The sequence below is a fragment of the Hyperolius riggenbachi genome, chromosome 4 (assembly GCF_040937935.1).
Source record: "Hyperolius riggenbachi isolate aHypRig1 chromosome 4, aHypRig1.pri, whole genome shotgun sequence".
NCBI lineage: Eukaryota > Metazoa > Chordata > Amphibia > Anura > Hyperoliidae > Hyperolius > Hyperolius riggenbachi.
In genome coordinates this window covers 110031341-110055794 of record NC_090649.1, presented here as the reverse complement: position 1 = coordinate 110055794, position 24454 = coordinate 110031341, and the positions used below count along the sequence as shown (strand labels likewise).

Sequence of the window (24454 nt, the reverse complement as noted above, 5' to 3'; positions counted from 1 at the left end):
AGCAGATATGTCCCCAATATGCACAAATCGTTAGCAGATATGACCCCAATATGCAGATATAACCCCAATAAGCACAAATCGTTAGCAGATATGTCCCCAATATGCACAAATCGTTAGCAGATATGACCCCAATATGCAGATATAACCCCAATAAGCACAAATCGTTAGCAGATATGTCCCCAATATGCACAAATCGTTAGCAGATATGACCCCAATATGCAGATATAACCCCAATAAGCACAAATCGTTAGCAGATATGTCCCCAATATGCACAAATCGTTAGCAGATATGTCCCCAATATGCACAAATCGTTAGCAGATATGACCCCAATATGCAGATATAACCCCAATAAGCACAAATCGTCAGCAGATATGACCCCAATATGCACAAATCGTTAGCAGATATGTCCCCAATATGCACAAATCGTTAGCAGATATGACCCCAATATGCAGATATAACCCCAATAAGCACAAATCGTTAGCAGATATGTCCCCAATATGCACAAATCGTTAGCAGATATGACCCCAATATGCAGATATGACCCCAATATGCACAAATCGTTAGCAGATATGACCCCAATATGCAGATATGACCCCAATATGCAGATATGACCCCAATATGCACAAATCGTTAGCAGATATGTCCCCAATATGCAGAAATGACCCCCAATATGCACAAATCGTTAGCAGATATGACCCCAATATGCACAAATCGTTAGCAGATATGACCCCAATATGCAGATATGACCCCAATATGCACAAATCCTTCAGCAGAAATGACCCCAATATGCACAAATCCTTCAGCAGATCTGAAAAGAAAACCCCATTTACTCACCTAGTAAGAAGACCTCCTGTCACGATCTCCTCCTGTCCCGACCTCCGGTCCCGACCTCCTTGTGGCGCGCAACTCCCTCGGCTCCTCTTCCTTCCCGACGTCACGTCCTGCCTGCACTACACTGCAGGGCTACGGGAAAATGGCCGCCCGAAGCCCTGCACTGGTCCGGCGGCCTCTCTGATAGGCTGCCGGCCAGCGGCAGCACACGTGACGTCACACGCGCAAACGTCACACCACTGACACCCACTACCGGTGTAGTGTCAGAATGGGCAGCCCTGCAGCACCGGAGCCGGGACTGAGCCGCGGCAAAGGGGAAAAAGAGCCGCTTGCGGCTCCGGAGCCGCGGGTTGCCGACCACTGCCTTAGACATCCGGCGCCGGCCGGGTGAGTCACGCTGCCTTCAGGGGGGCGGAGTTAAAGGCGGCGCCGTACCGCACACACGCAGTAAACAACTCGTGCGGCTGCTGCTAGGGAGAGAGGCGGGCCAGGCACTTAGGAGGAGGTGGAGTGGGCGGAACTCCAGTGAGAGTTTTGTTCATTCTATTGGCTGGGCCTGGGCGGGGGCGTACATAAAGGCAGCAGAGCACGTGGTGTAAATAAACCACGATCGGACACAAGCGCAGCCGGCGCTGATGGTAATAATGGCAATCAGCCGCAGTCTCGCTCCCGCAACAGCGCGCCCCTCCCCCTTCATGCCGCTCCAAGCAGCTGCTTGTAGTGCCATGTGCTAAAGGCGCCCCTGGGGGCAACTACCTACCTACCTACACTGGGGGGCAGCTACCTATCTAACCTTTACTGGGGGGCAGCTACCTATCTAACCTATACTGGGTAGCAGCTACCTATCTAACCTATACTGGGGGGGGGGGGGGCATCTACCTAATCTAACCTATACTGGGGGCACCTACCTAATCTAGCCTATACTAGGGGGCAGCTACCAATCTAACCTATACTGTGGGGCAGCTACCTATCTAACCTATACTGGAGGCACCTACCTATCTAACCTATACGGGGGGCAGCTACCTATCTAACCTATACTGGGGGCACCTACTTATCTAACCTGTATTGGGGGCACTTACCTACCTAGCTAGCCTATACTGGTGGCAACTATACTGGCTACCTATATTGGAGGCACCTACCTAATTAACCTATACTGGGGGCCCCTATCTATCTAACCTATGCTGGGGGCAACTATTCTGGTTACGTATATTAGAGGCACGCACCTAGTTAATCTGTACTGGGGGCACCTACCTATCCTATACCAGGGGGAATCTGCTATCTAACCTATACTGGGGGCAACTATACCGGCTACCTATACTGGAGGCACCTACCTGGCTAACCTATACTGGGGGAAACTATACTGGGGCACCTATGCCTGGCTACCTATACTGGGGGGACCTATAGCTGGCTACCTATACTGAGTGCAACTAGACCTGGCTAACCTATACTGCAGGGACCTATGCCTGGCTCCGTGGGGGGGCATTTTTTTCACCCTCGCCCTGGGTGCATTTTAGCCTAGAAACTGCCCTGCCTCTGGGCAATTAGCACTGACAACCAGGCTAGTCTTTTTAATTAAAAACACAATCTTTTTGAAAATGAAAAAATACTAGCATCAAAATTATACTGGAGCAAATTTGTCACACAAGAAAAAGTGAGGTGTTAAAATAACGTGCTTTTAATTTTGACAAAAATGTAAAATACACCCAGCCACATCCAAGCTAACTCGGATTTATAGAATGCACGTGCTCTGGTACGCCAGTAGGTGGCAGCACTGAGCGGCACAATTTAATTCTTCTAATTCTCCGTGACGTTCTTGTTACCAGGGTTACGCTGAGAACGGCCTGCGTGCACAAGCAGTGAGCGCGAAGAGGTCGGCGCCTGCGCAGATATAATCACTGACTCATGCGCGCGTTCACGATTCCTGTTCATTACAAATGCAGCACCAATATTTCCCCCTCACGTCTCAGCACTGCGTATTGGCGTTTCTGTGTACATACGCCCATGTAGGCCCATAAGGAAACATAGCGAGTGCTTTGCTGCGTGTTTCCATGGATACATAACATATCACAGCGCCCCGCCCCCTTTCCAATTGCCATGGTGACTGGATGCCCCCGCCTCTCCCTGCGTGACCAGCGCCTGAGACAACACCGCCCCTTTACTCCCGCCCGTTTCCATGGCGATTGAGCGAACCCCGCCCCCTCCCAGCCTCCCGGTCTGTCTCCGCCAGAGGGCGCCCGTTCTCCGGACAAGCGGCGGCGCCATTCCGGTGAGCGAGATACCGCCAGATGGCGGCTTAGGATTGCTGCTCCCTGCCAGGCGCGGCCCGGGGCTTATTATTCCCATTATTGCTATTAGCATTTGATATTTACCCGAGACCCCCAATTCTGCCCCCCCGTGGTGTACGGCGGCGGGTGAGAGGACATTACCCGTACAGGCCTAAGGATTAACCCCCCCTCCGGCGGAGCCTTTGTGCCCCTCACCCGAGGACGGGCAGCAGCGGGAGCCGTCCCCTGACCCCGGGCGGAGCACTACCAGGACGAGCAGCACGGGAGCCGGGATGTCCGGTGGAGGTGAGGCGGCGGGATGGGATGGAGGCCGGAGCGCGGGAACACGGGGGGAGGGGACAGAGAGAGAGAGGGCTTCCCGCCACCGGCTCATACCGGCACTCCTCCCCCTCCTATCCCGGGCCTGTGCCCAGCACGGCAACATGGAGGAGGGGGAGGGGCTTGCGTGGCATTGTGACGTGAGCAGATGCACTTCACTGGATTGTCAGCTCTGTGGTCCAGGTGGCGAGAAGTCACTTGGGCTGTGCACCAACTTCACCACAGAGATCCTGTGGAGTGTCAGCTCCTTGGCCCAGCCACTGTGCAGACTGGGAAACTGACTGTCCACTGACAGAGAGGGCAGCCATGTGGGGTCCTCAGCTGTCACTGGGCCATTGTTCTGATCCTGAATGACATAGATTGTTCAGGAGGACCTGATGGCATGCATGAGAAACCAGAGAAGTTGGGACCCAAAACTTGGTTAATGGACTACAGTTGTCTTTGTTACATACTGGTTATGGAGCCTTTAGATTGCCAGCTTTGTGGTTCCTGCTCTTTCTTAGACTAGAAATGCATATGTATTTATTGCCATGCTATGTATCTCTTGACCCTATCAGTTTGAATGTTCACCTAAAATTAGCATGTTTGAGATTATTGGGCAATGACTAGATGTTTATTTTTAGACCAAATGTTCAAAATACTTTATGGTACCTCAATGTGGTCTTCATATTAAATACAAATTAAATGGCGTGGACTGTTTACAAGAATTATGTGCTTCTTCGCCACCATCTCCAGTTAAGTGATATAAGTTCAAATATGTAGAATTAAATAATGGTCAATGTACTTTTATTGGCACTTAATGTACTTTTATTGGCACTAGCCTACTTTTTAAATTAATGTGATTGAATGAACTGCACCCTCTCGAACTGTTAGGGTTCCAATAGGTTGTAGTAACCTATCCCCACACTAATTGGCCAGTCGCAATGCTTTAGAGGGTTCTGTGATTGGACAACTGTTCCCTATAAGGTTTCCTGCTGGGTCCCTTAAAGTAGACTAGATGATAAACTTAAGCAGGCCATACACTGGCTCGATTCACGGCCGTTTCGACAGCAGATCCGATCCTGGGATCGGATCTGCTGCCAATCGCTTGCGCTAAACGCACCCGCCGATCCGATTCCCTCCCGAAATCGGATCGGACCGTCGATCGCGCCGTGCGGGAAATTACCCTCGATCGCCCGGCGGTAGGAGCGCGTCGCTTGCGGCGTACGATTCGGGCCCGATCCGAGCATGTATACATTACCTGAAGCTGGCTCCGGGGTCCTCTTCTCCTCGCTGCACCGCATTTCCGCATGTCCCAGTGTACGCTTATACTTCCTGTGTCACTCCGGTGACCAGGAAGTTGAAATAGAGGGCGCTCTATTTGAACTTCCTGGTCACGGAGTAACACAGGAAGCGCCGGGATGGAGCAAGAACAGCGGTGCGGTGCAGTGCGGAGAAGATGCCCGGGAGCCAGCCTCAGGTAATGTATACGGGGAGGGGGGGGGGGGGGACAGGCGGCAGGAGCAGCTGAACAGATTGTGATCGGTTTCAGGCTGAAATCGATTCACAATCTGTTTGCAGTAAAGGCAGCCATACGATCCCTATCTGATCAGATTCGATCAGATAGGGATCTGTCAGCTGGTCGATCTAATGGCACATCGACCAGTGTATGGCCACCTTTAGTCTCATGGCCTGTGTTAAGAAAGCTCTCAAGTCTTGGATCTTTTGCCTAGAGCATCTTTTTTGTTTTTTTTTTTGTTTTCCTCAAACTCTGTGGACTTCTCTATTATTCCACAGGTCAAACCTTGTACACAACTCTGCCAAGATTACCATTCTAAGAGGTCTCCACCAAGAATATAGCATGCGTACAGCTGCTTTTTAGGTGCCCATGAATGATACAATCTTGACTGTCCAATCTTACCACTTGTGTATAATATGAGCATCTATCAAAACTTAAAAGGTATCTTCAATCCGCTTACCTTTCTACTACACAGATTTGGTAAAATTGTACAATCAAGATTGCAGGGCTGTGGAGTTGGAGCAATTTTGGATTCCTGGAGTTGGATTCAGTGGTTTCATTAATTTTGCAGTCGTTGATTTTTGTTGCAAATTAACAGCCCTGGTAAGAATTAGACTAAGGAGTCGAGGAGTTGGAGCAATTTTGTGTAGTCTGAGTCGGTGGTGTCATAAACTGAGTCGAAATTGGAATCAGCCCTGCAAGATTGTATCATTGTGTGTCTTCATTATGATATTTAGACGTTTGGTATGCTGAATCGCTAAGCGACAAACAAGGGCATTATTTCCTTTCTTGTGCTTGAAGACTTATTTAAGTACTGTCCCTTTTCCATTAAGCAGTGCACGTTGCTCAACTAAACAGTATGTCTGTACAGCAATTGTTTCCCAAACTGTCTGTCTGGTCAATGATCATTTAAAGGTGACAGTATTTAAGTGTCTGTATACAAGGATTGAGGCCTCTTTCAAATGGACCTTGGAAGTGGACCTGTTTACTTACCAATCTATTGGGCAATAAGTGCCATCTGGCTGCAATGCAACTGAATGGTGGAATTTGTAACCACATGTCTGTACACGCGTTTGGTGAACAGTGTGGTTTCTCTGCAGTGGTAAACTACTGCACGTCATGGCCACCAGGCTCTAGCTGCCTACTCATGTGCCATGGGCTGAATGCAACCATATACTGCCTGTGATGATGTGATGAGTGCTTTTATCTAGTTGTAAGAGCCTGGTAGATCCATGGAACCAGCTAAAAGGTGTTGGACAGACCACTTGACTGCTGCCCGTGCGAAAGAAACCATAGTTTGGCGTTGGAGAATGTAGTATACTTTTCTCATCATGTAATTAATCAAACTGTAATAATAAGCTGTTGAATTTTAGTCCGGCCTTATTGGAAGAGGCACTATCCAATGTCTGGGGCTGGAGATGCATTGCAGGTCATTAAGTAGACCACATGTTGAGTTCTTCCAGCAGCTACATGTTTACTTTTGAGTCTTAATGGAACACAAACACTTGCACGTTTCAGTTGGCATCATACAAAGTGGTGTAACGCATAGCAACAAGTCAGATTTCAGTTTCCTGAGGTTTGATGACCAAAGTAGTGGAATCTAAATGCCTCAGTCAAGGTTATGGAGGTCTTTTTTTTCTTCTTTTTGAAATGTCTTGAGATTAAGCTTGGGATGTTTTGTGGCAAAGTGTAGATTCGTTTTCATGGAGTATGGTGACAAACATTTACTTTGTTTCCTTGTTATCAAAATGAGTTGCCATTATATCTTTGGGGCATCCAGTCTCCAGGTTTGTCATTCATTCTCAATGATCATTGTTTCTTAAACCCGTTTAGTTCATTCATATCCAGACACGACCTCAATGGCGCACATGAGGTTTTTTGCAGAACGTGTACTGCTTTTAAATCTTGATCATGGGTTTGAGGATTACTGCTTTGGGCTTATTGATGGCCACATGCTTTGTCCAGTCAGAATACACAGGAAGTTCATTTGATTGGCCCATTTCCAAGCAGCATTCAGTTTATGCTAAATTTGCACGTCAGCCAGGATTGTTAGCAATCACATTATACCATCTCTTCTTTACATTTGTGTGAAGCTGGATGCCATGTTGGATGTGTTATTTTGCTGTTGTCTCATTACACAGAGTATAGTATGGGGTTCCGGTTAGTTTCCAGACACGGGTTTCACACTTCTGCTCCAGAAATGATGGGCCTTCTTTTTTCATAGTGACAAAAGTGACCTTGTGCAGCTTCTGATTGCTAGTATATCTATTTATCCCCCCTAGTATGCATAGTCATTCAAATAAACTTTGGAAAGACACAAGGTAAATAGAACCCAAAGTGGGCGAAAACAAACTTAGGCCTAGTGCACACCGGAGCGTTTCCGCTGCCGTTTGCGATCTGCTTGCGGGTGCGGATCCGCTAGGGTAATGTATTTCAATGGGGTGGTGCACACCAGAGCGGGAGGCGTTTTGCAGAAACGCATACTCCCGGGCTGCTGCAGATTTTGGATTGCGGATGCGTTTCTGCCTCAATGTTAAGTATAGGAAAACCGCAAACCGCTCTGAAAAACGGCACTTCAGAGCAGTTTGCCAGGCGTTTTTTGTTACAGTAGCTGTTCAGTAACAGCTTTACTGTAACAATACATGAAATCTACTGTACCAAAACCGCTACACAAAACCGCAAAACGCTAGCTGAAACGCTGCAGAAAAATAAGAAAAATCGTTTCAAAATCTGCTAGCATTTTGCGGATCTGCTAGCGGTTTTTGGTGTGCACTAGGCCATAGTAGATACTTACCAAAGAGGGAAGCCTATGGATCCTCCAGTGGTTTCCCACATTTCCCTGAAGACCACCCAGTACCCTTTTTATGAATAAAACTTCGCACCTCTTTATGCACAAGCATGGCCGTAATGCACCTGCAAAAATTTTTTACGCCACCTGTGCAAGAGCACAAAGCCACTTCAGTGTATAGCACCTTTGGCTCACTGCACAGGCATACCTGTACGGCCACACTTGTGCATGAAGAGAAGCGTGACCATGATTTGTTGGATATGTTCCAGGGGTCGGCAAATGGCAGTGGTGGGAAACTGCAACAGAAGCCTGCAGGTCAACGACGTGTATGTACAGACTCGGGCTTGCAATGTTTGGTTATGATTCCTGCCGGGAATGTGCCATCTACATGTGTACATGGCTTTAAAAGTCAACCATTGCTAGTTAGCTTGATCTTTTAAACCTATACCAGAATGGTGCGGCAAACAAAGAGATGAGCCAGACTGCAATACTTGTGCTTGGCCTATATTGTGTGTGGGAGTTTTTCTAATCTACTTGACTTTCATGCTTAATATGTGAGTAATGTCAGGCGTCCAGCTGTGATGTCTCAAGTATGTATGAAGAGCATGATTTGCATGCCATGTTCCGTGAGGTGATTCAAACGATGGAAACCGAGCTGTAGATGAAATGTCAACTTGTGTGCTTAGGTTTGGATTTCCTGATATTATTTTTGATTGTACAATCTATGACATTTGATCAAACTGCATGAATAATAATTTGGTAAACATGAGTGCATTATGGCATGGTTTGAGTATTGTCTAGTGTGAAGAATAACATGCAATTTAATGAGTAGTTACTTTTATCTGACTTGAGGTTTTAGGGATGGGCAGTTGGCAAGTATTGTGTGATCTATTTATGTGTGGGTCAGTTGTCATACTATGCTTCTTCATGATATTGAGGGAAACAAACTGAAATAAGCAGGAATTTGGACATGAGTAGATTACCATAATCTTCACCAACATGAAGTAAATGCAACTGTCAAAGGCCTGGGACCCACTAGCAGCACTTTTCTAATGTTGTGATTTGAAAAGCTCTTGCTGATGTAGTGCTTTAGATCCCACGTGAGGGATGTGATTTGAAAAAAACAAACACCCATAGCATTTCATTTGCAAAGCTTTACAAATCACAGGTGCTTACAAAAGTGCTGCTGGTGGGTCCTAGGCCTTACTGTGTACAGATTTCTATTTGATGGGTTTGCGGTTTTTTTTTTTCCGAACAGTGATACTAGATCTTCAGTGATGCCGTTGTGCTCAAAGCTAGCCTTAGTTGATTTTAATTGGATCTAACAACATTTGTAATGTCTGTGGTAAATTTTTAAAGTGGAAGTCGTTTTGTTGAGGAAAAATAATAAAGCTCTCTCTAGAACATATTCATGCATCCAGGAGTTGGACACTGTGACTTGTGGTGCTGCATTGAGCCACCTTCAAATGCTTTTTTTATCATCAATGCCAGTTACCACATGCAAAGAGTAGATGGCCAACCACAGCATTTAATCGGGATCTTCTTAATGGCGCAGTGGAGTAGTGGATAGCGGTCTTGGCTTGCAGTGCTGGAGTGCTAAATGGGAGACGTTCACACTTGTCATGCTGCAACAAATCCGTGGGATCCTGTGCAGTCTGCAATAATCCCAGGCAGGTGGATGCTTTTCCCTATATATGGGGGAGCGCATCTGTGCCCGGCTCTAGCCCGTACCACAGCGGACCATCGGAATGGACTCTGCACTGTCCGCTTCCACTGGTCGCATGTAACCCGTCAACAGGTGGGAACAGAGACTAAAGGTGGCCACACACCATACAACATATTTTTTTTTTTTTTAAATATCTGTTCAGTTCAAGAATAGCAATACATTTTTCAGACTGTAATGCCGGGCATACACGGCACGTTTATGCGCCGGTATCGAGCCAGTGCGTCACCGCTCGTCCGCGCGGATCGATCCCCGCTCGTCCCTGCGGGCATCCCGTATCAGCCGCTCGATTCCCCGCTATTGTCCACCCACGGGGATCGAGCGAGGAATCTATATATCAATTGAGCCATCAGCGGCTCGATTGATTTAAAAAAAAAAAAAAAAACTAACAGTCTATGCTTAGCATTACAATTCAAAAATCTGACCTATGTACCACACACCTATGTTCAATTTTTCCCCAATCATAAATAAAGTAATTGAACACTTAGAAAAAATTGGAACTGTACATCAAGTAATTCTTGATAAAGTTGGTCTGAAATTTCCAACATGTCCAATCTCCAAAAGCTGAAAAAACTGAAAATTTGAAAAAGAAAAGCTCTCGTTTTTTCACGACAACCAATTGAAATTATTGAATTGTTGAAAAATTGGATCTCTAAATTGTATCGTGTGTGTGGCCACCTTTAGTCTATGGGTATGGTAGGGATTTAGATTGTGAACTCCTCTGAGGAACCACTAGTGACTTGACTATGGACTTTGTAAGGATCTGTGGAAGATGTCAGTACTATGTACACATGTAATGCAGGTACTTATGTTCCTCATAAAATCTAAGCTATATACACACATTAGGTGACACGATCACTTGAGGCTGGCCATTCAGGACCGTCTTGGCTGAAATTTGGTTTAGTACAGGTGTCCAACATGAAGACTTGGTCCATGATGCCAATGCAAAGCCCCTTCCCAATGTTCCTGCCTCACCCCACCAATTTGATTTCGATGAACGACCCTCATTGAGCATGTCTTCTTGGTTTTAGGACCTTGTACACCCAACTATAGATTCGCGTCTGATCCAGCAGATGATTCAAAAAAATGTATTGGGTCATCCTAAATTCAGAAGTAATCACAACTAGAAAATGGTTATCACCATTTGATTAGCAGTGGAATACCAGTCGATCATACACATGCTGTGCATTTGGTCAATATACTATGTTGCTAAGAACAATAGATCCGTTATGCACATGTGTGTTTGACGTTCTCATCTGTTCAGTTGGTAAGATTGGCAGTATGTTGGGTATGAGCTCTGATTAACCTCACCTTATAATATAAGCTTATGATTATGGTTTGTCTTACTTGTGCGCTCAACGTTTAACCTGCTACTAAAACCGTATACAGTCCTGTAGCTTTTGTTTACCAAAATGATTGATCATTTCTGCCAACAGTTATCTACCTGCGATAGTAACCGTTCCTGTCTGGACATATGGCTCAGCTGAGCAGCATGTACCATCCCATGGAGAAAGCAAGAAAGAGAGACAGCTGCTACTCGGGCACAAAACACTTTGCCAAAAATTTAGCTTGTCTGATTTTTTTTTTTTACTAGACCAGTATTGGAAGGGTTAAACACAGAGGTTTAAGGTTCCGTGGAGAGATGTGCAGAAGTTCAGATTATTACATTCTATTTAGTTATATGTATCTATTGAGAAATGTTACACACTCTTTGGCTGTCCTCCGCTCCTGAGAGAGTGAGTCACATTCAACACTTAGATACATTTATGTAAACAAAATGTATCTTTGTCAGCTTGGGATGCGTCTGCAGAAATCTCAAGGAACTTTAAAGCTGTGTGTAACCCTTCCAATGGTGGTCTAGTAAAAAAAAATTCTGGTTGCATATAATATACTGTAAATAATGTTTTAGAGCAAAGTTGAAATGCAGGGTTATATTCCGCTTTAAGTTATACACAGAAGATGAAGGATGGTAGTACAGAAATCAAACTAATGGCTGAGAAAAAGCACAGTGGTTTCAACATCAGAAGTCTACATGTCTGTATGTACATTTTACACCAGTATTAAATTCATCTGTAATTTAGAAGCTGGTGTGTCCTGTCCACCAATTTTTGGATGCCAATTCTATGTACTGCAATCAGTAAAACTTCAGAATTGGCTACCAACTGTTGCTTTACATAGATAAATTATTGAATTTAGGGACCACTCTATCCCATCAAGGATCCATCAGGAAATATTTAGAAGCCAGTTCTGTTGCGGAGTAGAGAATGCCAAAAGTAATTTTGCCTTCTTAAAACAGAAGGTAATTCGGATGTGAGTGAGCAGTTGTGGTTTCCCATGATGCATCACTTACCAAATATGCAAATAATCTCTTTATGCCCCTTGAAAGCAAGGCTGCTCATCCAATCCTACATACTGTCTGTTTTGGACTTACTGCTCCTCATCAGTGCATGCAGTGTTCTCCCCAGGCTCTTTTAGCCGGGTGCTCCACCCGGCTAGTTTTGGTGACCACTCGGCTGTCATCGGCTCACCTCCTCCTATGCTGTAAGCAGAGTTGCTCACAGAAGCACTGGCCCTGCATCCTCATCTCGCCCCACCCCGCTACTATTTCATGCCATCCGGCTGGAAAACATTCCACTGGCATGGCTAGGACTTATATGGTTCGATGGGATAGGGCTTGGACCAGTACTAAGCAATACCCTTACAGGCCAACTACGCATCTGAACAGTCTGTCCAGCGATGTTGCTCTCAGTTCCCCAGTTGAAATCTCTCCTCTTGTTGTGCCACTGCATCAGTGTAACTGGTAGGGTTGGAATGAACTATGTTATAATTAAAAACAATGTCAAATTTTCTTATAGCTGTACTTTAGGCACACTTGGGGATACTCAAAATTAAAAAAAAACATTGCTCAACTCCATGTGAAGTAAAGGGAAAATGTATTAGCCAATCACAGTATCAGTATATTCCCACAGAGCAGGGGACACCCCACTCTAAAAGCATGAATCAGGGGGACCCCATGACCTAATGGCTAAGCCCTTCAATGGAGACCGGTCTCTCACACACCACACAGACAGATCACACTGCACAAGCCAACAATGCATGCAGTGCCTTGAACCAAGCGATGGGTAGATTGCAGATGCCAGGGAATTGTGTGCGCACTGCGGCGCAGATAACATACGGATCTCACTGCTCTTCAACAACCGCTGCCTGCAGGACAGTAGAGTGTGTATCCATAAGCAGTTCTGTGTGTGGTTATGAGAGTAGTGCCTCACTTCACACATATTTCTCGGATACTTAAGGTGGTCACACAGAATACATTTTTTTTAAATATCTGTTCAATTCAAGAATAGCAATCAGTTTTTCTAACTGATTTTAGCAATTCAAAAATCTGACAAGTTTACCACACACCTATGCTCACTTTTTCCCCAACCACAAATAAAATAATTGAAAGCTCAGAAAAAAATATTTGGAACTGTACATCAAGTAATTGACTGTCTATCACGTACCATACAATTCTTGATAAAGTTGGTCTGAAATTTCCAACATGTCCAATCTCCTAAAAATAAAAAAATGTTAAATTCAATTGGATTTATCGATCGAAAACCAAAGCTCTTGATTTTTCAGGGCAACTGATAGAAATTATCAAATTGGTGAAAAATTGGATCTTTCAATTGTATGGTGTGTGGCCACCTTTAGGGTTACTGTTCACGATCAATTAATTTGGTTGACAGTCTACTTTCTGTTAATAGGCTCATGAGTGCAGTTGAAGAGGAACTCCAGGTAAAATAATGTACTGTAATAAAAAAGTGCTTAACACTTAAAATATTTATGTATAAATTTAGTCAGTTTGCTCATTGTAAAATCTTTCCTCCCCCTGATTTACACTCAGACATTTATCACATTGTGACATTTTTACTGCTGGAAAGTGATGTCTGTGGAAGGAGATGCTGCTTGCTTTTTTGGCAGTTAGAAACAGCTTTTATTTCCCACAATGCAACAAGGCTCCCACAGTGTTGTCAGGGAGATCACCACAAAATCAGCCATACAGAGCCCCCTGATGATCAGTTTGAGAAAAGGAAAAGATTTCTCATGGGAAAGGGGGTATCAGCTACTGATTGGGATGAAGTTCAATTCGTGTTTACGGTTTCACTTTAACATGGAAGCTTTATGGGGTGAGGTAGAAAAAATAATTATGGTAGGAATCACGTTACACTCTCTAACATGAGCTAATCAGTTTACAGCTTGATGTCAGTTTGAACTTAGCTTCCTGTTTACTGGATTGGCCAGCACATGAATTCTATTTACAGGAGGACAGAGGCTGGCATTGCATCTGGGTAAAGCTGGTTTCTGCTTTGACAGTCTGATTTGCCCTGAATATGCCGATTCAGGTTACTCCACTGTGAATGAGGATATAGAAATGAATGGGGCAGCTTGTGGGCACCCAGTACATGGGAATGTTTGTTTTAGAAACTTTGCACCCACTTTACATTCATGAGATTCATGTTTTCCACTAAACCCGGCAGCAGTGGTGATGAACGACCACTTACGAGATGATGCATATAGTGATTGCGGTAGACTCAATTCACTAAGATTGGGAGGTAATTTGTAAGGTACGGTATTTGAATTTGTCATCTGGAAATGGCTATAAATTCAAATTAAACATCTCAAATGCCTCTATTTCTAATTGCTTCCCTATCTCTTCACAAATGGCTGTTAGCAGTTTATCTCCATCAACCAACTTGGGATACAAGAACTACCATTTCAAACCATTATTGGTTAATCCAAAGCTATTCTGAAATGCTGCAGCAAATACCTCACACTTTTTGTAAATGTAACCCTGTATGTTCCAGACATTTGGAGCAAATTAAACAAACCATACAGTGTTTGGAGGAAAGGAAACAAACCATCCATTTCATTAATGGGCCATTTAAGAGGTTTGGAAACTCAGAGGGGAGGGACTTTCTATTGACCATTTTCTTCAACAGTACTAGCTTGATTATCATTCTACCAAGCTTCTTTCTGGAATGAAAGCTCTTCACCATGTAGTTCTCCCCTAAGACAACCTCTCACTTTGTTCTCAATTATTGTTTGCTGCACTCTAAAGCATTGTACAATCTCCAGAAAAAGGTGGGACAGCACTCAAATGGTTCTGGGGTCAGGCATGCAGCAGATCCACCCGTGTACCAGCCGGATTAGTAATCAAAGTCTTCCAAAACGATCCAGCACAGTACAAAAGCTGTGCTGTATTGTTTTGGAAGACTTAAAAAGCATTTTACAGACTCTAGATGGATATCAACCCAGGCGGCTGATTGGGCTGACTTTGCTGAGAATATAGCAGGTCTACAGCGCCGGTACCTCTGCCATGGATTTGCTTGCCGCGCTGTCTTGGCTGAGGGCATTGTTCTGTTACTCACTCTACCAGCTCTGTGGCGGTCCATCATACACCACTCTGTCAGCTCCTCCCCCCTCCATAGCAACAGAACAAGTCTGGAGGCTAGCAACATGCTTTTGGACTCTGTACTGTTGCCCGGGGATGGAATCCTGATCCCTACTGAGATTTTAGTAGATGACTCGAAATGTAACAGTGAGATGAATCTGATTACCTTAGAATTTTCATGCACAGTGCTATTCCAGTCAAGTTTGACAAGAACAAGGGACATGTTCTGTACTATACAGCTATTCGTGCGGAATTCGTGCGATAAATAGTCTGTGGTTGTTCGGTTTTTATTTTTTTTCTCAAAATCACAATTGACCAGGGAAAGAAGGGGGTGTGGCCATTCCTTATTTTAGATCTATTTATAGCATAAATGTACCTGGCGATGTGGGTTTTCGCACAGCTGCTGCAGCTTGCTCTGCAGCTAGTTTATTAGCAGCACACAGTAACAGCTTATACTGTACATATTTCAGGCAGCAGAGAGCAGCCCATTTACAGTATTAAGCATTTATAATATTAAGTGGATGGGTGAAACGAAGGAGGAATTTGGATACATTTTTCATCAGGAGGGAGCGCGAAAATGTATCCAAATACCTCCTCCGTTTCACCCATCCACTTAATATTGTAAATGCTTAATATTGCTTAATATGCAGAACGGAGGGAGGGATTTGAAATGGAAGGAGGTGGTCAAAAAACAGGGAGGAAAACCCTCTGCGGTCACATGCTGGTAATAACCACCTCCTCCTACCCACAATTCTTTACTTCTAGCATCTCCTCAATGGGGGGGGGGGGGGTGTTCTCAGGGTGTTCTTTATTTTCAAATGCACTTAGTGGCAGTTGCTACGTTCATTGGCCAAATAGTGTACAGTAAGCAGGGAGGCTGGCCATTATCTATACATAAATATTTTTCAGGGAGTGTCTCTATAATGTCGGTAATGTCAGAACTCTACTACTTACTGTTAGCGGCAGCAACATAGGAGAAAAGTAATTTATGGCTCATTTTACTCTGGAAGAAACATACTACTTATTTATATGTTTACATATATTTTAAATGTTAAGATTTTTCACGCCAGTGGTCCTTAAAGATCCAGAGGCTTCCTCCTCCAGAAGTAAGTACCCCCGGGAGCAATTTTTCCCCCTACAGATTTCCTTTAAAAAGAGCATATTGCACCCACAGCATTATAAATAGAAAATACAATAATACTATCTAGGCTAAATGTTGACCACTATTGAACATTTTTGATAAGTGCTGCATCAAATCCAGGCTACCAGCTTCATGAAAAACGCAAAATGCGAATGCATGCTATTTGTCTGCGTTTGTGATGCTGGGAGCCTGTGTGATAGTTGTCCAAGCATACAACACCATTCTGCTGAATTCCTTGCCTCAGCAGAGCAGTACTGGCAGGAGGAGAGGGGCTTCAGCATGGAAGTACGATCGTTGAAAGAATGTTTATAGTTTAACCACTTGCCGACAGCCCACTACCAATAGGCGGCGGCGGCAAAGTGGCACCCCCAGGGCCGCGTAGCGCCGATCGGCGGTGGCAACTGGGTGACTGATCAGCCGGGGATCAAGCGCATAGATGCGCACATCCGCCGGCAGTAGGCTCCGCCTACCCGCGACATCAACCCGCCGGCCATTTAGCAGCGCCGGCGGGTTGTTAACCCTCGATCTGCCGCATGCAAAGTGTATAATACACTTTGTTAAGCTAACAGTGTATTATACTGGCTGCCTCCTCCCCTGGTGGTCCCAGTGATCGAGCGACCACCAGGGTAGGAGGCAGCCATTGTAGTAATGACACACACACACACACACACACACACACACACACACACACACACACACACACACACACACACACACACACACACACACACACACACACACACACACACACACACACACACACACACACACACACACACACACACACACACACACACACACACACACACACACACACACACACACACACACACACCCTGCCCCCTGATCGCCCACAGCACCTCTCAGACCCCCCCATCACCCCCTCAGACCACTGTTTGCACCCAATCCCCTCCCCCCCCCCAAAATCACCCATCAATCACTCCCTGTCACGATCTGTCAAAGCTATATTTTAGATTAGGTCCTAAACTGCCCCCCCCCCCAAGTGCATTGTTTACATCTGTTCTTCCCACTGATCACCCATCAATCACCCCGTCACCACCTGTCACTGCTACCCATTAGATCAGACCCTAATCTGCCCCTTGCGGGCACCCAATCACCCACACCCTCAGATCGCCCTCAGACCCCCTCTGATGACCTCGCCAGTGCATTGCTTGCATCTATTCTTCCCTCTAATCACACCCTGATCACCTATCAAACACCCCGTCACCCCCTGTCACTGCTACCCATCAGATCAGACCCTACCCTGCCTTTGCGGGCACCCAAACACCTGCCCACACCCTCAGATCGCCCTCAGACCCCCCCCCGATCACCTCCCCAGTGCATTGCTTACATCTATTCCCCCCTGCTAATCACCCAATGATCACCCATCAATCACACCCTGTCACCACCTGTCACTTCTACCCATCAGATCAGACCCTAGTCTGCCCCTAGAGGGCACGCAGTTACCCGCCCACACCCTCAGATCGCCCTCAGACACCCCCCCGATCACCTCCCCAGTGCATTGCTTACATCTATTCCCCCCTCTAATCACCCTGAGACACCCATCAATCACCTCCTGTCACCCCCTAGCACACCTATCCATCAGATCAGGCCCTAATCTGCCCCCCTGCGGGCTTCTGATCACCTGGCCAAACCCTCACCTGCCCCACACCACAATGGCAGAATTTTTTTTCTGATCACAGCTGGTCTCTACGACTTAATTGTGGCTGAGACCAATCGTTATGCCACACAATATGGAACCGCCAATCCAAGAAGCTACCATGCCCAGCCTTTTCGGTGGAAACCACTCCGTTTCTGAACGTAACATTTTTTGGGGGCCTTCTCCTTAACCACTTGACGACCAGGGGATTTTCCCCTTATCTGTGCTGCGTGTGCTCTTTTGCCCACAGCACAGATCGTGTTTTCAGCATGGTGATCAGACTTCCCTCCTTTTTTCCCCACTAGGGGGATGTCCTGCTGGGGGGGGGGGGTCTGATCGCCGTCGACTGTTTGGGTTTTGTGGGGGGGGCTCTTCAAATCCCCCCTTTGCAGTGCTATTCTGCCCTCTCCGCCCTTCCCTCCCCTCCTTGCTGTTGGCTTTAGCCTATCAGATGCTGGCGGTCCCCGGCCAATCAGAGGCCAGGGATCGCCGATCACCTTTACGGCGCTGCTGCGTAATGATGTAAACACCGGGAATTTCTTCCCCGTGTGTTTACAATTAGCCTGCGAGCCGCGATCGGAGGCTTGCAGGCTATTCAGGGAGACACCCTCCGTGAACTGACATGAAACGGCCATTTATGGAAACACCACTTCGACCTGCCGACGCCTGTTGGTGTTAGGCGGTCGTTAAGTGGTTAACATGGGTCTAGTAAAAAATAATGTTTTGCGGTCTTATTGGTCTACGCACCCAATACATTACATGCCCATGTTCTCTGCTGCCATGTCCAGGTCACGATTTGAGAACATCCTGCACTTCAGTGCCAATACAACCTGTCATCTACGAGGCCACCCTGCTTATGACCGGTTCCACAAAATTCGGCCCCTCATAGACCACCTGTCATCAAAATTTGCAGATGCTTATACCCCTGAACAGTCATTTTGAGGCATTTGGTTTCCAGACTACTCCTCACGGTTTTGGGCCCCTAAAATGCCAGGGCAGTATAGGAACCTCACAAGTGACCCCATTTTAGAAAGAAGACATCCCAAGGTATTCAGTTAGTGGAAAATGACACTTAGCGGAAAATGTCATTTCCACTAACTTGTGACAAAAATAAAATCATCTTTGAACTCATCATACACCTAACTGAATACCTTGTGGTGTCTTCTTTCTAAAATGTGGTCACTTTTGGGGTTCCTATACTGCCCTGGCATTTTAGGCGCCCTAAACCGTGAGGAGTAGTCTGGAAACCAAACGTCTCAAAATGACCTGTGAAATCCTAAAGGTACTCATAGGACCTTTGGGACACTTAGCGCACCTAGGCTGCAAAAAAGTGTCACACGTGGTACCGCCGTGGTACCACTCAGAAGTAGTATAATGTGTTTTGGGGAGTATTTTTACACATACCCATGCTGGGTGGGAGAAATATCACTGTAAATGGACAATTGTGTGTAAAAAAAACAAAAATAAATAAAAAAAATTGTCATTTACAGAGATATTTCTCCCACCCAGCAATGGGTATGTGTAAAAATACACCCCAAAACACATTATACTACTTCTCCTGAGTACGGCAATACCACGTGTGACACTTTTTTTGCTGCCTAGGTGCTAAGGGGCCCAAAGTCCTATGAGCACCTTTAGGCTTTACAGGGGTGCTTAAAATTTAGGACCCCCCAAAATGCCAGGGCAGTAAACCCTACAAATGACCCCATTTTGGAAAGTAGACACCCCAAAGTTTTCAGAGAGGGGCATGGTGAGTCCGTGGCGGATTTCATTTTTTTTTTTTTTTTGTCAGAAGTTAGCAGAAATTGAAACCTTTTTTTTTTGTCACAAGTTGTCATTTTCCGCTAACTTGTGACAAAAAAATAAAAACTTCTATGAACTCACCATGCCACTTAGTGAATACTTTGGGATGTCTTCTTTCCAAAATGGGGTCATTTGGGGGTTATTTATACTATCCTGGAATTCTAGCACCTTATGAAACATGACAGGTGCTCAAAAAAGTCAGATGCTTCAAAATGGGAAAATTAACTTTTTGCACCATAGTTTGTAAATGCTATAACTTTTACCCAAACAAAAAAAAATATAAGTGTCTATTGATCAAAGACATATAGCACAATTAATTTAGACAAAAATGTATAGAGAAATTTTACTTTATTTGAAAAATGCCAGCACAGAAATTTAAACAAAATCATTTTTTGACAAAATCTGTCTTTTTTTTTGATGAATATAGTAAAAACTAAAAATCACAGCAGCAATCAAATGGCACCAAAAAAAAGCTGCATTAGTGACAAGAAAAGGAGGTAAAATTCATTTAGGTGGTAGGTTTTATGACCGAGCAATAAACTGTTAAAGCTGCAGTGGTCTGAATGGAAAAAGTGTCTGGTCCTTAAAGAGAACCAGATATGAATAAAATAACATATTTATACATACCTGGGGCTTCCTCCAGCCCCATCTGCCAGGATCGCTCCTACGCCGCCTTTCTCCGCTGCTTCTGTCCGCCGGTACCGGGTCCCGTCATTTTGGCCAGTCGACGCAAGCGCAGTGCGCTCCCTCCGCACTGCGCAGGCGCATGCGCACAGAGCCGTAGGGAGCCCCTGCGCATGCGGAAAACTGGCCGCGTCTAGCGGAAGTGACGGGACCCGGGACTGGCGATAGAGGCAGCGAGGGACGGCGGCGTGGTAGCGATCCAGGCTGATGGGGCTGGAGGAAGCCCCAGGTATGTATAACCTCTTTTTTTCATTTTTAAACTTGGTTCGTCTCTGGTTCCCTTTAAGGGGTTTTAAGACTGCAGTCCTTAAGTGGTTAAAAGAGAATAAATCAGGATTTCAGATTGAATTGTAATGTTAATTACAGATGTTTGCAAGACTTGATCTGTTTGGATCAGCTTTAAAGGATACCCAAGGTGACATGTGACATGATGATAGACATGGGTATGTACAGTGCCTAGCACACAAATAACTATGCTGTGTTCCTTTTTTCTTTCTCTGCCTGAAAGAGTGAAACATCAGGTATGAAAGTGGCAGTTCCGTCCTGAGGCAGGACTGGGTCAGACTACAGTTTGACCCTCACTGGTGAGAGATTACAACTACGAAACCTTTTCCTAGCAGAAAATGGCTTATGAGAGCAGGAAAGATAAAAAGGGTCAATAGGTCATAGATTTTAGCTCTGGCATACTTCAATGTATGTGTCATGGAGCAAAAACAATAAAACAGTAAAAACCTAAAGTAGATTTAAATTTAAAATAAAACCGTTGAATATCTTAAGTCCTTTTTAGGAGAAGGATAGATACAATTGTTGTAGTTTTCTCCTCGGGTGTCCTTTAACGCTCCATGCAGCTGTCAGAAGGGCCATAGGTTGTTCCATTCACTGTTTAGCCCCTTTGTGCAGGTAATAATAAATCTATGCACTGTGTTGCTGTAGAGAGAGCATGTACGGTACTTAAAAACCCTGATGTCAGGACTACAGTTGTGTTGTATTGAGTCCGCACAAGCATTATAATACCCAACATGTGATACAAATATTACTGTTAATTCTAACACCCTTTTCACTGGAAATGAAAAACAAAGCATTCTGCTATGACCCTCATTATTATTCTGTCATTCTTTGTTCTACAGCAGACTAGAGAAAGCAGAAAGCAATTTACTCCACAGGTACAAATGCATATGAGTAGAGAATGAATAAATAAAACTAACATCCATTTACTGCAATAGAATTAACCCCTTCCTTATAGCTGCTGCATAATACTTTTCTTCAAAAGTGGCTGGGTTGTGTACTGGTTAAGGGCTCTGCCAGGGCTCGAATCTTGGCTCTTGCTGTTCAGTAAGCCAGCAGCTATTCTGTAGGGAGACCTTGGGCAAGGCGCCCTAACACTGCTACTGCCTATAGAGCGCACCCTAGTGGCTGTAGCTCTGGCCCTTGGAGTCCGCCAGGCGAAAAGCACAATGTAAATGTTTTGTCTTGTCTAGGCCTGGTACACACCATGCAATTTCACTTCAGATCCTATTTCTGAAAATAATGGAACTAGGCAAAAAAAAAAAAAAAAAAATACAGCCTACTTATTACCAGCGACTGATCCCAAGCTTAAAATCAATCTGTTTCTCGATGGATGTTCTTTTTTAAATGTATTTTTGATTGATATCTTATTTAGAAAAATTATTGGAAATCTGATCTGAAAAATCGTATGCTAGCTTTCTTCTAGACCCAGTCAATGTCCGATCTGAATGTTGATCTAATCAACATTGTAAAAATTGCTTTAATCACTGTTTGGGGATCTGAAGGTATGCGATTAGGAAGACACGACTACTACTTTTAGGCTGGGTGCACATGTAGCAGAAACGCTAGCGTAGCGGGAAACACTGCATTTTATGCAGCAATGTTAGTCTATGGGACGCAGAAGAAGCTGTTTCACTGTGTTTGTACAGTATGCGTTCCGCAAAGGCTGGTAGTGTTGCATAATATGCAGGCTGGCTGCCAAAAGGCACATAATGAAAGTCTATGGTAACGCATATGCATTGCGTTTTTCATGCATTTTTTTTGTTTTAAATTAAAAAATAAAGATCTCTGGTGTCTCCGCTTCCTGTTGTCTTCCTAGTGATTTGCATAAATTATAAAATGTATATGCGTTTTCCATTAGCGAACCGCAAATGCATTAAAACGCATGAAAAACACATCTGTGTAAAAAAACTCAAATGTTAAATGCGGTAAAAAAGCAATAGCAAATCGCAAACGCACCATCCAAAAATGCTACTTTTTCACGCTATGTCATAGGTGAACCAACCCTTAGGACTAAGGTTTAGGTTTGATTTCTTTCAACTAAGTACTAGATTAGAGTGATGGAGGGTAGACTAGTGTTGGACATTTTTGATTGCCAAAGGGAGATCTGTTAATCTGTTAACCCCCTGAGCGTTAAGCCGCTCAGGAGGTTTTGTTACTTTTTGGCCAATTTTTTTTATTTTTTTTATGTCCCAAATGTGTGTAAATCCTTTAGCTAGCACTAGGCTAGCTAGAAGTCTCCGGCACCCTTTGATCGCCGCCGCTCCCCCGTTTATACATTACCCAGCCTGGATCCCGCGATCGGCGCGGCCTCCCCGGACAGCTCCGGTCTTCTCTATGGGGAGGATCGCACATGACGTCATGCGCAGACCCGATCCTCCCCATAGAGAGACCGGAGCTGTGCCAGGAGGCTGCGCGATCGCTGGATCCAGGGGGGTGGTAACGTATAAATGGGGTGAACGCCGGTGATCCAGGGATGCCCGACACTCTTACTAGCTAGCCTAGTGCTAGCTAGAGGATTTACACACATTTGGGACATTTATTTATTTAAGGGGGCTCCTGGGGCCACAGAGCGGTATGCCCGACAGTGTCGTGCATACCGCTAAGGAGGTTACTAGTTGAATATCTCTTTATACTTGTTTAAGGCAAACCTGAACTCGGAACTTCCTCTCTGCTCTAAAAGATATGCAACAGCATAATAGACTTTAAAGAAAAAACATTTTTGTTACAGCTGATACCAATCCTGCAATTAATCTGTTTCTACTTCCTGCTTTCATGGAAGCAGACTTATTAACATCCTGTGCTTTCAAATGAGCTTATCTGTGGTGGCAGTCAGCTGACACAGGGGAGAGATCAAATTACAACTTGTGACAAACTAAACTCTCTAAATACATACAGGGTTCATTTCTCTGTTTTCCTTTTCTCCTGTGCAATCAGCGATTGTGCAGCCACTGTAAAATTGGTTTATGTATATTTAGTTTACCTTTTGTTTTTATCGTGGTACAGTATAGTCCTAGATGTGCATGGAAGAAAATGCTCTACTGGATCGCATCTCCACTTAGCGCCTGTACTTAGATAATAATCAGCTCATTGTGGAATTTGCTTTCACTCATTTTTAATTGTAACCGCTCTAGACATGAGTCTGTGCTCTGATGGCTAAATGTCTTCATATTCCGAGGTTTGCTTTTTTTATAGCCGCTTGTCAACCATCTGGATTTTCTTGTGATCTACATATCTGAATAAAATGATTTTGCACATGGTTTTGTAAATTTACAGGAATAGTTCTCAAGGGTGCACAATGCTGAGTACGGTGCTTTTCGTGGTGTGGTGCTTTTCGTTGTGTGGATAAGTTAATGAGAACCTGAAGTGGATCTCAATTTGCCTCAAAATGTATTTAAAGGGACTCAGAGCACCTCTCTTGGGCATACCTTTAAGACTCCGACCAGTACTGCAAAGTACATAGAATAACTGTCGGCATAAAATCAAAAGACAAGCCACGTTGCGGAGAATCACCAATAATCGTAGAAGTATGAGAGTGCCCAGGTCAAAGTCTGTTGTAATTTGAGAAAGGGCATGGCCCGAAACAGCGTCTGTCATTGCTGAAGCCATTCTTTGATCCAATAAAAGAGCTTTGAATACTACTTTGGAGTGGTGCCGGTCCTACTTGGTGTTGGCATAAAATAAAAAATCAATTCTTTATTTTTAACTGGTAAACAAGTAATAAGGATGCTAATTAGGCAATCCAAAAGTTAAAATCACTATTACTTGTTGATAAATTATCATTCCCCAGTTTTAACGACTCTTATTTGGTACACAAAAGAAGTTGCAGGGCATGCTCGGTTGTCTTTTTTTTTTTTTTTTTTTTCCCCCTTCCCTACTTCCCCTCAGACTTGACTAATGCAGCCTGATTGGCTAAAGCCTCTTTTCCTCCTGTTTTCCCCTCCCACACCTCTGTTTCTCTCTGATTGGCCAAAATTTCTCAGGCTGAAACAATGCACTTTCTA

The 24454-nt window shown here is 44.7% G+C and overlaps 1 protein-coding gene across 7 annotated transcripts in view; it reads left to right on the top strand.

Moving 5' to 3' along the window:
* Positions 1–2866: 2866 nt before the first annotated feature.
* STAG1 (STAG1 cohesin complex component) overlaps positions 2867–24454 on the top strand; it is a 275465-nt gene continuing 253877 nt past the window's right edge. For 5 of the 7 annotated variants that reach the window (XM_068280397.1, XM_068280399.1, XM_068280398.1 and 2 more), the window contains exon 1: positions 2867–3401. The gene's annotated coding sequence lies outside the window, so the exon portion shown is untranslated. The remainder of the gene's footprint in view (positions 3402–24454) is intronic. The other 2 variants (XM_068280396.1, XM_068280394.1) reach the window with 1 other exon arrangement.